This window comes from Grampus griseus (assembly GCF_964374135.1).
Source record: "Grampus griseus genome assembly, chromosome: 21".
Classification (NCBI taxonomy): domain Eukaryota; kingdom Metazoa; phylum Chordata; class Mammalia; order Artiodactyla; family Delphinidae; genus Grampus; species Grampus griseus.
The window spans coordinates 27,341,531-27,359,271 of NC_139015.1; the positions used below are offsets into that span (position 1 = coordinate 27,341,531).

The window sequence follows — 17,741 nt, forward strand, 5'->3', positions numbered from 1 at the left end:
CATCCTTTATTTGCTTACGGGACAAACATTCCAGGAGTGTTTGTTGTGTTTTAGGTGCTGCGCTGGCATGAGGGATACAAGAAGTGTTGAAGCCACAGGTCTCTGATCAGTTATCCATTGTTCACAGTGAGGCAGCAGGAATCCAGAGTCACGTGGTTTTTGCTCCTTGTTTTCTAGAAACTTCTATCATATGGTTAGAATATAATTATTAGTAATAACACATTGTGGTAGTAGAGATGGTGTCCTTTCAGTCGCTATTAAAAGAGGTTCTCATGGATTAGTAATATGGTTATTAAGGCAGTATTGTGCAGGGGTACTCAGAAGTATAAAGAATGCTTGGTAGAATCCTGTGTTCATAAATGTAGGCCTGAGTCAAGCAGTCGATAGGCCAGCTGTGGCTTCTCTCTGGGAAGCTAGGAAACTGGCCGAAGAGCCGTCGTTCAGTCACTGAGAAGTAGAGATATTTAAAAAACAAAAAACAACAAAAAAGGATCCGTTGCCTCGCCTTTTAGCAAACATTGCTATGGGATTTTGCATTTGGAAGGACAAAGGAGTCGAAAGTGTCAAAGGGAATGAAAAAACATACACACTTGCCAATCTAGACAGGAAGCCTGCAGGGTGGACACTGTTCAAAACTCAAATGCTTCCCTGAAATGAAGTAAACGGGCTTGAAAATTAAAGTGAACATTCCATGCCTGATGTGAAATGATGAGAAAGGAAAGTGCTTATTTTTAGATTTGTATTGGGTTGGCTAAAAAGTTCGTTTGGGTTCTGTATGGAGAGTGTGCCCTGGATTCCCGAGCAGGGGGACAGGCAGCAGGGCGTTAGTGCCCAGGTGAATGTCAATCTCGTTGAGGACGCCCCATGTGCTCCTGGGAGTCTGACTTGGGTACCAGCAGTTTGCTGTAGTCACCACCATCTCTCATAACCAGGCTTCCTTCCAGGCCTGGGCTGGGTCACTCTGTCAACTTTGCCAGCATCAGAGAGGAGTGAAGACGGAAGGAAGGTCATGGTTTTTATTAGCTGTCCTGTGGGAACCGAACATTCTCTAGATGTCTAGAAATTAATTTTTACAACTGGAGGAGAACTTAGATATTTCCCTGGCACAGCCTTTGCAGTTTAGAGGCAAGAAAACTGATGCTCAGACCCAAGCCCCACCAAAGGTCTTGCACCTATTTAAGTGATAACTGTTCGGTCTTCCAAAAGATCCCCAGAGCACTCAGAGTAAGAGTCTATTTTATTTTGGCACCTTATGTGGTCCAGCATAACCTAGCCTGCTTTTGCCTCTGACCTCATCTTCTGCTCCTTCGCTTCTGACCCTGCTATAGCCACACTGGCCTCCTCACTCTTCCTCAGCTGCACCAGCCATGCAACTGCCCCAGGGCCTTTGCACATGCTGGCCCCTCTGCTAGAACACTCTTCCCCAGTTATTACATCGATTCAGCCCTTCCTTCAGGGCTTGCTTAGGTATCACCTGCTCAGTGAGGCCTGCTCAGGGCACTCTGATGAAAATGTCACTTCCCTATCCTATGTGTGTACTTTCGAGCCCCTTTCTCTGCTTTATATTAACTCAGCTCTTAGCACAAACATACTGTATTTATTTGGCTTATTTTCCGTCTATTAGAACTTAGGCTCCATGCGGGGAATTTTGTTCATTTTTTATTGCTGTATCCCCAGAACATAAAACAGTGCTTTTCACATCCAGGTGTTCAATAAATATCTGTTGAATATGAATGAAAAATTGTTTCCTGCCTTTATTCCTGAATATTTGAGCTTGTACCAGGACTAGCCCCAGACTAAACTGTGAAATCCACTAGACTCTTGTTTTTCTCCTATTCTGGTACTAGAAAATGGGTAAGACCTTCTTCACTCGGTCTTTGAAGACATAAGTAGAAACAAAGAACAAAGGAGAGAAGGGTAGAGAATGTGCAGTCTGGAAAAGTATATAGAATAATAGCCAAAGGGGAAAATAAAACTTGGTGTGTACATGCGTGCAGGAGTGTGTACACAGGCATGCACACCCACACACGCACATTGAAGCATCTTCCCAGAGGCTGCAAGGATTTAGGAATTCTAAGGACTCTGAGGCTCTCTGGGGCCATGGTCGGGAGGGAGGAGTCCTGTGTGGAAAGGGGTTAGCCTCTAGGAAGTAAGCAGCCTTCCTAGCTGTTCACCTACCTGGGAAAAACTGAACTTGGGTTGAAGTTGACGCAGCTCTTTGGACATCCCTCTGAAGGTTTCTTGCCCCAGCACCCTGTTCTTGAAGGCAAATGAGTCGTGCCTATTGGCGCAATTCATTTTCCATCTTTATTTGCTTCTGATCTGGTTTTCAGCTGTAACCACGGGAGCAGATCAGGATGTGAAAAACTTCCGATAGTAGACACATTACTACAGACAGTTCACATGGTATTCTTATCTCTGTATCTCCATGTGTCTGAATTTTCCTCTTCTTATAAGGACATGAATTATTGGATTAGGGCCGACCTCGGCCCAGTAAGGCCTCGTGTTAATGTTCTGGGTCACAGTACACCCTTTTCCGAGTAAGGTCACGTGCACAGTGTACGTGTGGACATGAAATTTGGAAGGGGGCCACTCTTGAACTCAGTCCGCTCCCCATTCCCCTTTTGACATCACATCACTCTTATTTTTAGGCATGTAGATGTCATTAGAAATAAATTTCAGAGCCAGGCTGGCTGAAAGTAAATAGAGGGCCATTTCAAGGAGCAGCTGTGGCTGGAGGATAGTTTAAAACAGAAATTCTGAGCTGAGGTGGGAGGTGGAGGAGAAAGCTTTGTTTTCTACATTTTGTATTATAGATGAAAATAGAGAGTGTTTCAGCTACACTGTGGGTTAATGGCTATCGTGGGCCCCTAACAAGCTTTTTATAGCATTATCTTAAGGTGGGAAAGCAGCTGGGTTCCAAACACTTGAGTTACTTTGAAATTTCACTTATTTGTGAGTTGGATACTACCTATATCTGTGCACCAGTATTTACAGCTGTTTTAGTTTCAGCAATAGCTTACACACTAGTTATTACCACCAACATCTGTGTTTTTGTTGAAGGGAAGGCAGACCCAGAGAAGAAAGCTGTGAGAGAGACAGACACAGAGAGGGAAGGAAGGTGAAAATGTTCATACCTTCCACGGTCGGGGTCTCGCAGGGTGGAGATGTCTGCCAATGCCTGTCGTGGGGTCTTCAGGTCTCAAAGAGTGTTTTTGTGCTTACTGACCTCATAGTTGTGTGAGGAACCTACAGTAATGACTCTTCGGAATGGCGGAAACTGGGAACTGTGCTTGGAAATTGATTAGTTGTGAAATTGTCACTGTGAAATAGCATCAGTCAGAGTTATCTTCCCTGAGCAGACGATGTTCCACCATCTCCACTGCACCACTGGTTCCCTTCTTGCCCACCTCCTGTGGGACCCAAGGGGTCATCAGTAGAAGGAGTTGTGGCTGGCAGGGCTACTGATGTACCAGCTGTACCTGCAGTGGCATAGGAGGTGGAGGTCTCCTACTTGGCACATTGAAAGGAACCTCGGGGGCAAGTCTTACTTTCACAAGACATACACGATTGCCTTCTCTCTGCAAGGTAGAACTTACTTGGCAATTAACTAACTCCATCTATATGACCAGAGAAGGTAGTTTGTATAAGAACAGAAAGAGCTACCATTTATGGAGTCTCTCCGTGGGCCAGGCACTGTGTTTAGCAGTTTCTCTATGTTATTTCATTTAATTTGCAGAAGACTGCTGTGAGATGCTAGAAAGCTATTGGTACTTTTCATCCATCTTACAGAACTTGTCCAAGCTCCCAGATCATCAAGAAGCCAATTGAACCTTAAAGCTCAGATCTTTCTTTTCTTTGATAGTTTATGTTTCTTTTTAGTGAGATGGTGGGTTTAGTTGGTTTCCCCCAAAGCCTTTATGAAGCTTGGGAGCCCCTAGGCCAGTGATGGCATACCTGCTTGTTCTGCTGCCTGACATTCCACCCACCCTTAGACATAGAGTTTTTTGTTTAAAATCTCTTCTAGCTAATTTGCTAATCCTAAATCTGCTATAAATGCTGTGTTTCTTTGTTTGAAATAGGTAATCTGGTGATAAAACTAAGAACAGAACACTGAGAGAAAATAGAGGCTTTGGGAGCTGAGGAAACAAGCAGCCTGGAGCAGGGCCGCTGTGGAGTCTCTGTGCTCCCAAGGACCAGGAACCTGGGTTGGATGCTGTCTTAGCGAATGAGAAGTACTGAATGTCTGCAGTTCCAGAGAGGGTGCCTTGGAGGGGAAGAAAAGGGGGCATATGAAGGGGAGAGGATAAGGGTAACCTCTACTCTCATTACAGTTTTCCCCACATTTGGCCATGGCCCCGACAGATCTCCTTGTCGTAAAGGGCCCCGGATATATTCTGATGAGCACATACTCATGTCTGTATCCCAGGGCTCTCTCTCCTGGGATACAGCCATGGCGTCTGGAAATGGTCGAAAGGGAACTGAGGATTGTTAGTGGGGCATCGCGGGGGGAAAGTATGAACTTCAGAGTCGAACGGACTGGGGTTCAACACTGACTAGCACTTCCTAACTTCTAGGACCTACAGCAGTACTAGCCACCCTGAACCTCAGAGTCCTCATCTGAAAATAGGAAAAGTACTTTTCCTGTAGGATTGCTCAAACCAAAGAAGAAGGAAACCCGAGAATTTGCAGAGCATCTAACACAGTTTCTAATACTAAATAAATAGTAGAGATTATTGTGACTTCTTTTCTTCCTCCTTTTCTAAAGCATCATGAGCCTTTGATTCTCAGAGGAAGATGTAGGGCTCCGTATGGTTGGGGATCCGGATTAAAGCCGAAAATGCTTGCAATTTCTAACACATTCTGAGCCCCATGAAGAAGGTTGCTGCTAAGACCATCCCTTGTCACCGTGGGCTCCCCAGCCTGTGCCCTTTGTTCTTGCCTTTGAAGCTCATCAGAGGTTGAAGGCACCGTAAAGTTTCCTGCTTTCCTCTCTTGTAATCTTGTGTGTGGAGGAAATAAAAGGTTATTTATAGAAGCTGGTGACTATCAATGTTTTTCACCTTGCTTATCCCATGAAAGAGTCTTATGAATGGCATTATTGTTACTTAAAACACTTTTGAAAAATGGTATAGGAACTCGGAGGTTCTCACCAGACTCATATAGATACAGGTTTGATGAAATAATTGGTCGTACACTTTTCCTAAAATACCTGAAATGTGAACAGATGATAATTCAAGCTTTCCTAAATGCTGTGAGCTCATCCTGTCACTAGATGTATTCGAATGTATTCGTTACTACAGTTGCTTTTAACCTTAACCTTGGGGCAGTTCTAACTAAAGATGGAAGCTTTTTAGTGTTTGACACCATTGTTTAGCTAAAACCAATTTGCTCTTTTCAAAACAATTCATTATCCCACGCTGCACTTTTTTATACTCCCCAGTTAAATGGAAAATCTATCTTTCATAAAAGTTAGAAATTATGTCCAATGAAAATCCGACATTTTAATGCTTTTCCACAGATTAAAATTGTAGAGTTCTCAATAAACCCTGATTTACTGATGTTGGTTGTAAAATGGTTATTGCTGTTAATAAAGTCTGTAAATCTTAACAGGTTATGTTTGCCTTGGACAATAAAACTTGCCCTAAAGGCTTAGTATCTAAGGCTAATTCTGCACACATCAAGGGAAACAGCCTCCTCAAAATCATTCAGTGTCTGAGAATTAAAGCCCAAAGCCAAGCAACTGACAGATTCTAGCCTTGAGCCACTGCATGCCGGGCAATCTTCTTGTTTTTATCTCTTGAAGGAGTCAAGACGGTGCTGGAATTAGAAAGGTCAAGAAGGTCAAGGGCCATGTCTTAGCTATTGTGAATAGTGCTGCTGTGAATATACGGGTGCATGTTATTTTCTTGCATTATAGTTTTGTCCAGATATGTACCCAGGAGTGAGAGTGCTGGATCATGTGGCAACTCTGTTTTTAGTTTTTTGAGGAACCTCCATACTATTTTCCATAGTGAATGGATAAAGAAATTGTGGTACATATATACAATGGAACACTACTCAGCCGTAAAAAAGAATGAAATAATGCCATTTGCAGCAACATGAGATTATCATACTAAGTGAAGTAAGTCAGATGGAGAAAGACAAATTCCATACGGTATCACTTACATATGGAATCGAAAAGATGACACAAATGAAGTTATCTACGAAACAGAAACAGACTCACAGACATGGAGAACAGACTTGTGGTTGCCAGGGGGGAGGGGTGGGGGAGGAATGGATTGGGAGTTTGGGGTTAGCGGATGCAAACTATTTTATATATAGAATGGGTAAACTACAAGGTCCTACTGTAGAGCACAGGGAACTATATTCAATATCCTGTGATAAACCATGACGGAAAAGAATACGAAAAAAGAATGTGTATATATGTATAACTGAATCACTTTGCTCTACAACAGCAATTAACAATATTGTAAATCAACTATACTTCAGTTTAAAAAAGTAATTTAAAAAAAGGTCAAGAGCCTTAGTCAATGTAGTGTGAGCTTGGAGAAGGTTCCCTTCTCTCTGCTGGCCACTGAGTGGGCTTTGGCATTCTTGTGTAAAAAGGGGTGGTCCCAGGAGTGGAATGAAAAAATGTATTTTCTGTTTTATAAAGTGTGTCAGAATCACACACGTGTTAGAAGCCAAATTATTGGGGGTGGGGGAAGTTTAAGGGAAGATGATCATTCTCCTTCCGGATGCCCACGTGGAAATGAAAGTTTGTTAAAGGAGCTCTGTTAGTCTTGGTAGACTTGGTGGACATTTGTCCTAGTTTCTAATGTTTAGGCAATTTCTTTTGAAGTCTTACCTCCCTAAGGTAAAAGCTGAAAAACGAGTTTTCTAGTCTTCTTTGTGGTTCGGCCCACTCATCAGGTGTTCTCACCCAAGATGGGATGGAGAAATGAGCAATGGAGGTGGTACTTGTACGGAAATGCTTCTCTGGAAGGGATGGTGGTGGCGGAGATGCCCAGCTCCTAGGCGCAGCCAGAAGAACTGGCATCTCTCCCAGGTCTCATGGTTGCGAGCCGTGTCAGCATCATGGTTTTTGAACTGTGAGGGTGTTGCTAGGCGACCGTCCCTTTCCCTACGACGTGGTTGGTCGTTGTTCCTGGCTACTTGGCAGCCTGGTTGGGCTTTTTGGCCCTCCTGGAGGTTCCGGGCGCTGCTAATCTTCTTTATAAAGTCTTTTCCTGACTAAACAAGCCAGAGCAGAGTTCGTTGCTAGCAATCAAGAATCCTGAGCATGACAGTGCTTGCGCCCTGTCTTACTCTTTCAAGGATGCCTTTGACGAATATCTGAGAGTGGCCAGTGGAACCAAGCGAGTCACTGTAAGCTAAAGGCTGTCTGTGGGCTGTGATCTCTCTTTTTTTTTTCATCTATAAAATAAGGAGAGGGGCTAGAATCCCCCTAAGGTCCCTTTCGTATCTCTCATTATTCCTGATGTATAAACAGTAGGATCTGCATAATATCTCTGACTTGTTTTTTTTTAATAAACTTATTAATTTATTTATTTTTGGCTGTGTTGGGTCTTCGTTTCTGTGCGAGGGCTTTCTCTAGTTGCGGCAAGTGGGGCCACTCTTCATTGCAGTGCGCGGGCCTCTCACTGTCGCGGCCTCTCTTGTTACGGAGCACAGGCTCCAGACGCGCAGGCTCAGTAGTTGTGGCTCACGGGCCTAGTTGCTCCGCCGCATGTGGGATCTTCCCAGACCAGAACCCGAACCCGTGTCCCCTGCATCGGCAGGCGGACTCTCAACCACTGCGCCACCAGGGAAGCCCCCTGACTTGTTTTAATAATTCTGCGAGACTGGTGCCAGACAGTTTTCAAGTCAGAAGCCTTTTCCCCTTCTTCCCTGTGACGGTATTCTTAAAGGTTCGTTTGTTTCAAATGTGTTCATCACCATAAAACCCAGGAGAGCATCTTATGACATTGAACTATTTCATACAAGAGTCACTAGACTATTATGTTTAACCTCAAGCAAACAGACTATGAAATGAGGACTGTATTTAAAAAGCAGACTCTTAATAATCCACTGGAGAAATGTTGAGATGCCCAAGTTCTGAAGCGGTGGACCTCAGGTATAAATAATTAATTTGGTACAGCCAAAGCAGAGAGCGAATGTCTAATAGTCCAGATAAACTTTGCTTTGAGGAGACTGACAGTGAAGACCTTTACAGAAAGTGACATTTGATTGGAATGTATAATATTGTAACAGAAACCTAATGGACTCTTAGAAAAGGGAATGTTGAATTGTTTAAATGCTAGTAATTAAGTGCCCGTAAATTACTTCTCTAAAAACATTCCTGCAAAAAGAAATTTGCTATCTTAAGAGAGATGGGAAAATGAGGTTAATATAAGTTATTTAAAAAGTGAATGTCTACAGCCCAAATACCCTCATCATTAATACTGGTCCTTAAGTAAATCTTATTAAGGGACCAACTTTTACCACATCCTGATCTGAGAAGCTCTGGTTCCTTACCGAGGAAGAAAAGAAGCCATCTAAAGCTCCTGATTCGTATTTATTTTCTTTTTTCTTCTCGTTCTGTATTCCTGGAGTGGGGGGGGGGGGCGAAACATGGAAGATAGAATTACATTTTTCAAAGCCAAGGGTAGAGACACACAATGAGATGACAAAGGTAATGTAGTTACTGGTCTTGCCGCCTCTTAACTTTTTTTTCTACATTCTTCTAGGTCAGCTTCACACGCTCAGCTTGCTTTCTTTCCAAGCACTACTCTCTGGCCGTATTATTTACGGTCCTATCTCTGTGTCTGCGTAACCATTTCTCTTTGGAAGGTCCTTGACATCCTCCGTCTGTCAGTCATTTTCACAGTCTGGGAGGATCTGTACTAACCCAGCCAATCTCTGATTTCATTCCTGGCTGTCCCAGGTGATACTCATTTTTCTTTCTTAGAAATACCTAATTTAATTGGTGTGGCCTGCTCAAGTAAGGACCGCAGTTTCTCCCTTTCTCTAAACACTTTTATTTTTTTATTTTTAAATTTTTATTGGATATAGTTGATTTACAATGTTGTTAGTTTCAGGTGTACAGCAAAGTGAATCAGTTATACATATACATATATCCACCCTTTTTTAGATTCTTTTCCCATATAGGTCATTACAGAGTATTGAGTAGCATTCCCTGTGCTATACAGCAGGTCCTTATTAGTTATCTATTTTATATATAAATAGTAGTGTAGGTATGTCAATCCCAGTCTCCCAATTTATCCCTCACCCACCTTATCCCCTGATAACCGTAAGTTTGTCTTCTATATCTGTAACTCTGTTTCTAATATTATTTTATTTTTTTGCCATGCCACACAATTTGTGGGATTTTAATTCCCCGACCAGGGATTAAACCTGGGCCCTCTGCAGTGAGAGTGCAGAGTCCTGACCACTGGACCACAAGGGAATTCCCTAAACTCTTTCTTTCTTTCTTTTTTTCTCTTTCTCTGTCTCTCTCTTTTTCTCTTTCTTCCTTTTTCTCTCTCTCCCTCTCTCCCTCTCTCCCTCTCTCCCTCTCTCCCTCTCTCCCTCTCTCCCTCTCCCCCTCTCCCCCTCTCCCCCTCTCCCCCTCCCTCCCTCCCTCCCTCCCTCCCTCCTTCTCTCTCTCTCTCTCTCTCTCCCTCCCTCCCTCTCTCCCTCTCCCCTTCTCTCCCTCTCCCTCCCTCCTTTCTTTCCTTCCTTCCTTCTTTCCTGTGTTGCGTCTTAGTTGCTGCGCGGGCTTTCTCTAATTGCAGCGAGCGGCGGCTACTCTTCATTGTGGTGCACGGGCTTCTCATTGCAGTGGCTTCTCTTTGTTGCAGAGCATGGGCTCTAGGCGCGCGGGCTCAGTAGTTGTGGCATGCGGGCTCAGTAGTTGTGGCTCATGGGCTCTAGAGCTTAGGCTCAGTAGTTGTGGTGCACGGGCTTAGTTGCTCTGCAGCATGTGGGATCTTCCCGGACCAGAGCTCGAACCCATGTCCCCTGCATTGGCAGGCGGATTCTTAACCACTGCACCACCACGGAAGCCCCTTCCAAAACACTTTTATAGCGTAATGCTATGAGCACTTTTTTTGTTTGTTTTCTTTTTTTTCCCCCCTACCTCTTGTATTTAAATTCTATGACTGTACGTCATATTTCCTCAAGCTAATTCCCTTCAGGATAGGAAATGCAAATGATACCTTTCAGTATCCTTTTCCACCCCATCCCTCCCACCTCCCACCTTAGCAGATAACACCTAGGCTTCTGGGAATAGTCTGGAAGCCTCTATGTCTTAGTGGTATACATAACAATAAACTGTTAAATTCAAATGATCACTTTCAAATTTACAAAGATTTTCATATATATTGACTCATTTGGTCCTTAAAGCTACCATGTGTGGGTAGCCAAATATAGCAGTATCTGCTTTACAGCATCATTGATTCCATCTATAACTTCATAGAGAAACTACTCTGTTGCTAACATTTCATTGCATTTGCACTCCATGCCAGGCACTGTTCACTGAATTCTCACAGCAACTTTCTGAGGTAGGTGACAGTTACATGCCAGTTTTATAAATAAGGAAACTGAGGCACAGAATAATTAAGCAGCTTACTCAAGGGCACAGTTACTGAATGATTAAGCCAATCGTTGAATCCAGACAGCCTGGCTTCCGAGCCTGTTCTCTTAAACTCGACCTGATGAAGCTGCTTTATGTGTTGGACGTTGTATGCTGAGCACAAGCTGAGTAAGATAAGAAGCCCGTTCTTTGCTCGCCCACCATCTTATTTCATGCATATGCAGCTAAGAGTATGGACACAAGATAATGGCATAAGTGAAGGCATATGTGTATATGCACACACACGCAAGCCTACTGCTTTTCCTCAATTTCTTTTTTTAAACTTATTTCATTGAAGTATAGTTGCTTTATAATGTAGTGTTACTTTCTGCCGTATAGCACAATGATTCCGTTATACATATATATACACACACGTTCTTTTTCATATTCCTTTCCATTATGGTTTTTCACAGGTTATTGAACAGTGTTTACTGTGCTATACAGTAGAACCTTGTTGTTTATCCATCCTATATATAATAGTTTGTATCTTCTAACCCCAGACTCCCAATCCATCTGTCCCCCGCCCCCTCCCCCCTTGGCAGCCACAAGTCTGTTCTCTATGTCTGTGAGTCTGTTTCTGTTTCGTAGATAAGTTCATCTGTGTCATATTTTAGATTCCACGTCTAAGTGATATCGTACGGTTTCCTCCCTTTCTTTACTCTTGGCTGTGATTCCAGGGCTGAGCCTTACTGTTCCCCAATTGCAATGAAACCCCATCATTCAATGGCCTTGGAATCTGCCTTGTTTTCAAGTCCCAGAGATGCACTGGCAGAGTTGCTTCGTGCCAGTGACCACTTTGAACAAACTTTGATGGGATGCAGAATATCTCTTTATCCTCCGCCCTCTCTTCCCCTCCTCTTTTTTTTCCTCCGGCAGAAAATTACATGCTTTATCCTTTCAAAATATAAAATTTTTGTATTGTGCTTAAGGTCTCTCAAATTGGGAGCACAAACAAACAGATCAAGAGGGAAGGCAGTGTGGAGGAAAATACGAGAAGGTCAGCAGTCAATCAATCAGTAGTAAACATTGAAAGAAAAACACATAAGAAAAGGAAATGCGTAATTTCTGAGTTAACAAAGCGAAGGTGTAGAGCGATTTCTCTGTCCTGTGCCGCCTTACACAGTTCAGCAGCCATAAACAGGCTTTATGTCTTGAATCATGCAGACGTAAAAGCAGTCTGGGAGGCTTCCACATAAAGAGCTGCCGTTCTGTAATTCAGCAGTAACGCTCCATGGGCGTGAATCAAGAACTCCGTCCTGACCCTGCTGAGGGAGCGTGGATTTTAATGCTTCTCTGAAGCACACCACATGCCATCCTGATACACTTAGCAAATGTAGACTGCCTTTGTTTTTTAGGCAGAACTTATTCAAATAGAAACCACCAACCAGTGCCATCACAGCTTCTCCTGGTAATCCTCTGCTGTGATTCCCAGATTCTGATGGCTACCTGTCTGGTCTCTTGGGGAAGAAATGCCACCTTCTCTAATGCCTTTTGTTTTTAGTTAACTTTGGGCAACTGAAAGGCACACCAGCACCCTGCATGATTTTTCACGTAACTGCTAGTCAAATAGAGTGTGCCCGTTTCTCCTTCGTGGGGTCATTAGAGACCCGCAGAATAAGCACCTGCCTCCGGGTACTGTGGAGATACGCCCAGCTCATCTTATGACAAGTTAGCTTCAGATCCAGAATTTGTCTCCGTTTCAAGAACCCTAGATGGCCTCTTTCATCGCCCTGTACAGCTCTCATGCTTCTTCACTCTGTAAAATCTTAAGAAGCTGTGATCTTCCCACGGAGCCACCTGAGATTCAGCGCAGTAAGTACATTGAGTGCAAGAGCGACTCCATGAAACTCCCAGAGCTTTAGCTGGTGCAAGTCACAGTGGCTTCCACACCCTAAAGGACAGGCCTGCCACTGTAGCTTAGCATAGCTCACATCTGCATATAACTCCAGTTCACTTGCCTCTGTCAGTTAAGCTTCCAAGAAAAAACATCCAGCGTTCAGAGCCGAACAGCTGATCATCCCCTGCTGTGGTGACTTTTGATTTAAATATAACGGAGTCTGTCTTGGCTAGGGCTTAACTGAATTGGAACTGTTCTTTTAATTGTTGATTCAGTCTTGCCTTACAGACCTGACTGTCAGTCATCCCAACAGATTCTCTGTCTAGATGTGCTCGTTCATCATGTGTGAGAGCTGTCATCCTCCGTGCACCACCAGCACTGGCCCTTGCTAGTTACAAGTGATGGTCTAAACATCGATTTCTGTGTGCAGGAAGTGTCAGATGGCTGATTGGTGTGCCAGCTCCACAGTAGCATTCGGGGATCACCTCTGGGAGGCAGCTGTGCCACAGCAGGGGAACAGAAGAGCAGATCTGCCTAATGCCACCCCAGCTGGACAGGAGCAGTCACTGGTACATAAGTTCTGTATGAGGCTAGGTGGTCCGTTTGACCTTTCCTTGTCATCTGTGTACTGCTTGAAATACCTTAGCTACCATATCCGTGTATGTTTGGAAGGAGTAGAGTATTACGTGGGAATGAACGTCATGCATTTGCCCGGAAAAATGTGCCTCCTTGATAGGCAGGGAACTCACATTCTCCTTTTTAATTAACTCATTCAAATAATCATTGATAGGAATTGGCGCTGTAGAGGGGTGATGGTAATGGCAGATAAAGAAAAAAGATAACAAAGCTAATGGGGAGAAAAGACCTCCAAGCAGATGGGAGCTGACAAATGCTGGATTGTGTGTATAGGTCATTTCACTCAGAGCCACGATGTTAGAATCCTCACGAATGGCCATGGTTGTTAGCTGCCCTACACGTGAGGACCACGTGCCAGGCCCTCTGCTAGGCACTTGCCATGTGTCGTCCTATTTCATTCTCACAGCTGAGTTAGGTACTGTTATCATTTTCACTTTACAGATGTGGAGATTGAGGCTTAAATTAAGTAACTTCCCCAAAGTTCCTGTGAGAGTGAGGGGCCTTAGTTCTCTTTGATTTCAAAGCCCACATCTTTAGACAACCCTATAGTGTCTTGCTGTTTAACCCTGTGCCCTGTGCTCGGTAAGCGAGGAAGTAGTGATCCCAGCAGAGGTGTATCTGATTCCCATGTTGGATCCTTTGTGTTACATCACACGACCATCCCATTGGTGCTGGGTCAACTTTGTTGTAACTGACACCAGAGCGTGATTTAAAGACAGCTCATGGACAGGTCTCTTGCTTGGTCTAATACAGCTTTAATCTGTCACTACTTCAATAGATGGCTTCTTTGCCTCAAGGCATACCCAGGAATGAGGCACAGTCTCTATTCCTGACAAGCCCAAGCATCCAATAAATGAAATGAATGTGTAAATAACTATCTAAAACAGAGTGTGCTACCTCTAATAATAGAACATTAATAAAATAGGAGGGACATGATTATTTCTTTTGGCCAGAGTGGTCAACCAAGACCCTGCCGAATGTAATTCCCATAGAGGTTTTTTTGTTTTTGGTTTTTTTTACATCTTTATTGGAGTATAATTGCTTTACAGTGGTGTGTTAGTTTCTGCTTCATAACAAAGTGAATCAGTTATACATATACATATGTTCCCATACCTCTTCCCTCTTGCGTCTCCCTCCCTCCCATCCTCCCTATCCCACCCCTCCAGGCGGTCACAAAGCACCGAGCTGATCACCCTGTGCTATGCGGCTGCTTCCCACTAGCTATCTACCTTACGTTTGGTAGTGTATATATGTCCATGCCTCTCTCTCGCTTCGTCACAGCTTACCCTTCCCCCTCCCCATATCCTCAAGTCCATTCTCTAGTAGGTCTGTGTCTTTATTCCTGTCTTACCCCTAGATTCTTCTTGACATTTTTCTTTTTCTTAAATTCCATATATATGTGTTAGCATATGGTATTTGTCTTTCTCTTTCTGACTTACTTCACTCTGTATGACAGACTCTAGGTCTGTCCACCTCATTACAAATAGGTCAGTTTCTCCCATAGAGGTTTTGAAGGATGAATAAGAGGTCACCATGGTAGAAAGTTACACAGAAAGCTCAAGGTGCAGGATCAGCTTGATTAAAAGCAGGCAGGTATCAAACAGCATGGTTGTCCAGGAAGCACAGTTAGTTTCTTTTTGAGAGACCCTAAAGGACACGGGGAAGAATCACTGAAGTGAAGACTGATGGAAAGCCTTGTTGGCCATCTAAAAAACTTTGATTTTTCTTCTTTTTTAAATTTTTAAAAAAATCTATTGAAGTATAGTTGATTTACAGTATTGTATTAGTTTTCAAAATGCAAAATGATTTAGTTATACCTATATATGTGTATATATGTATATTCACTTTTTCCCATTCCTTTCCATTATAGTTTATTACAAGGTATTGAATATAGTTCCCTGTGCTGTAGAGTAAATCTTTGTTGTTTAGAAAAACTTGGCCTATTTGCTCACAGGGGATAGGGAGCCAGTGAAGGATTCGAATCAGAGAAGTGAGATGCCAGATTTATGTGTCTGTCTGTATTTTTCCATGTCCGTATATATTTTAGTTCAAGGACCCAATAGTTAGGTGGCAACAAGGAAGCGTGTAGGAAGTTGTAAATGTGTGTGTGTCTGTGTCATCATGGGAAGTGACTTTATGAAAATTCTGTATTTGTAAATAAGTAACTTCAAACTTGCAGAAAAGTCTCAAGAATGAGACCAAGATCGGTATCCGCTGGCGGCGGCGGTGGCCGCGATGATGGAGATCCAGACGGACAAGGGCGGCGCCGTGGTCGTGTACCAGGGCGACTACTGCTCTGGCTCGGTGCTGTCGGAGCGGGTGTCCATCTACCGCGAGTCCGAGCGCCTCATCCACTGCTGCACCAAGGAGGTGGTCAAGGAGCTGATGCCACTCGTGGTCAGCGTCCTCGAGCACTTGGACTCGGCGCTCAGCAAGAAGCAGAGGAGCACGAGGCGGCGCTGGAGCCACTGTGCGAGGACGAGCTCACCTCTGCTCACCCAGTAGTAGCCGGAGAAGGTGCTGCGCAAGCAGGCCGAGGAGAAGTTTATCGAGTGTGAAGATGCCTCGGAACAAGAGAAGGAAGAGCTACAGATCCAGGTGGAACACTGCGAGTTTCAGACCCCGCCAGCCGGAATTGAAGGCCAGAAACTCTGCAGATCAGATTTCCCGGCTGGAGGAGCCGGCGTCAGAGATGCAGGAGGAGTGCAACGTCCTGCACCAGCGGCACACCGAGGTGATCCAGACCTATGGGGAGCACATCGGGAGGTCCGAGATGCGGCAGGTCGCGGGGAGCAGCCAGACCGAGAGCACCCTGCCGGGGAGGAGGTAGAGCAGGAAGCCGGACGCCAGCGCCTGGTGCCCTCCCCCTAGAGGAGCCATGGTCCCCGGGCGTCAGGTCGGCGTGTGTGGCTTGAGTCGGGCTGTGTGGTGAGGACGGCGCCGAGCAGGTGGGGGGCTGGGATGGGCCTGCTGCGGGTCCGCAGGCCGACACGGAGACCCAGGGAAAACCGCGTCGTCCATCCCAATACCTGCAAGTTCCGTGTTTCTGAATTTGCCTACTCTGTAACTTTATTTGTAGCCTCAGAATCACCACTCACGGTCCAGGGGCTGGTCAGTGGGGACTGGATGGAACCCAGCTCTGGCCCCTGTCCTCTAAGACATGGTAAATACTTGCGGCGCCTCGTTTTCTGTTTTGTAAAATAAAGGAAACAGAATGTACCAGGATGAGTGAGGAATGAAGATTCTAATCTGCGTGAGATGCGTACGTACCTGTGTACATGTTTCTTCTATGATGAGCGAACGCCGTGTTTGCGGTGACTTTGTAGAATACAAGCAGCTGGACTCGCGAGGATCGACTCTAGGCGGTGGGGGAGGCCCGCACACCTCGGTGACCAGCAGACGCGCCCCACCGTGCTGGTTTTATTTGGGGAGCAGAGAGAAGCCTGCAGAGGCCAGGTTTCTGCTCCATCTTCAGTCAGGATAAAACTGCACCTCTGTACCCCGGGAGCAGACTGGCGGAGATCTTCTCCAGGGCGTCACGTGGGAGGCCACGCCTCCATCAGGCTGGAGGAGGGAGGAGGCGCCCGAGGCCGGAACCCCAGGGCCCAATGGATGGAGCTCGTCTTTCGTGCCTCTGCGGCTGCGGCCCCTTATTCCTGCCGCGAACACACGAAGCCCCGGGTCTGGTCACGAAAAGGCTCTGTTTTCTCTGCACCTGTCTCCTTGGCGGGTGATGTCTGCAAACAAGGAGATTCAGGCCCTTCCATGCTGGGCATCCTCTGCTGCTCACTGGGCCATGGTGGGCGGAGCTGTGGAGTCTTCATTTGAAAACGGAAAGTGTAGTATGTCAGCGGAGGCCTAGCAGGGCCTAGGAAGGGCGGTCATCCAGGGGACCACTGGCATGTTTTTAGACAGTCTCGCTGCGTCCAGTGGGGAGTAGGGGATACAGCCATTGTGGACACTTTCTTTCTATAAATGCGTGCGCCCCAGGAAAGGGTATCAGGGGGTCCTTAGCACCCCCCCCCCCGCCCCGGCTCTGTGAGAATTAAGTGAGGGAATGTGGATCAAAGAGGGCGTTCAACTACAAAACCCATGGCAGATGTCGTTTCTGGGTCTGTTTTATCTGAAGGTAGGAAATACCCGTCTTCAGGCCACCGTTTCCCGACACACTATGAAAGCCTCCCTCCTGGCCCTCAGGAGTCACCGAGGGAATTTCCAAGGAACTGCACCGAACGCCAGCGTGGAATCGGGAGCTCCTCGTGTTGTTTTGGGGCTGCAGAGGCTGGCTGTTCGGGCATTACCTAGAGTTTGGACTCCGGCCCAGGTTCCCGCCCAGCCTTGTGTCCCCATGTGATCCTCTTCAGGGCGTCCCCGAGGCCGAGGTGTGCGTGTCCATCCTCCTGTGCCTTGGCAGTGAAGAGCCGCCTTCCTGTGTGCGTGTGTTGCAGGGAATGCGGCCGGCACAGCGCTTGTTTGGGAAGCAGAGAGGCAGGGCCGCGTCTGGGCTGCCTCCATCGCTCTGCCAGCTGGCTGGCGACGTTTAACCTCACAGTGGCGCCCAGAATCGCTTGCCCTGCGGTTGCTGCCACAGCGTATGAGACTCTGGGCTTCTGCTGGCCCTGCTGCCGCCCCTGCCCCCCCAGCCTGGAC

General features: G+C 45.6%; 1 protein-coding gene across 3 annotated transcripts in view; it reads left to right on the forward strand.

The window, feature by feature from the left end:
- Nucleotides 1–17,741, forward strand: part of UNC5D (unc-5 netrin receptor D) — a gene marked incomplete at both ends in the record, with an annotated part of 594,860 nt that overhangs the window by 376,697 nt on the left and 200,422 nt on the right. The window lies entirely within an intron of this gene.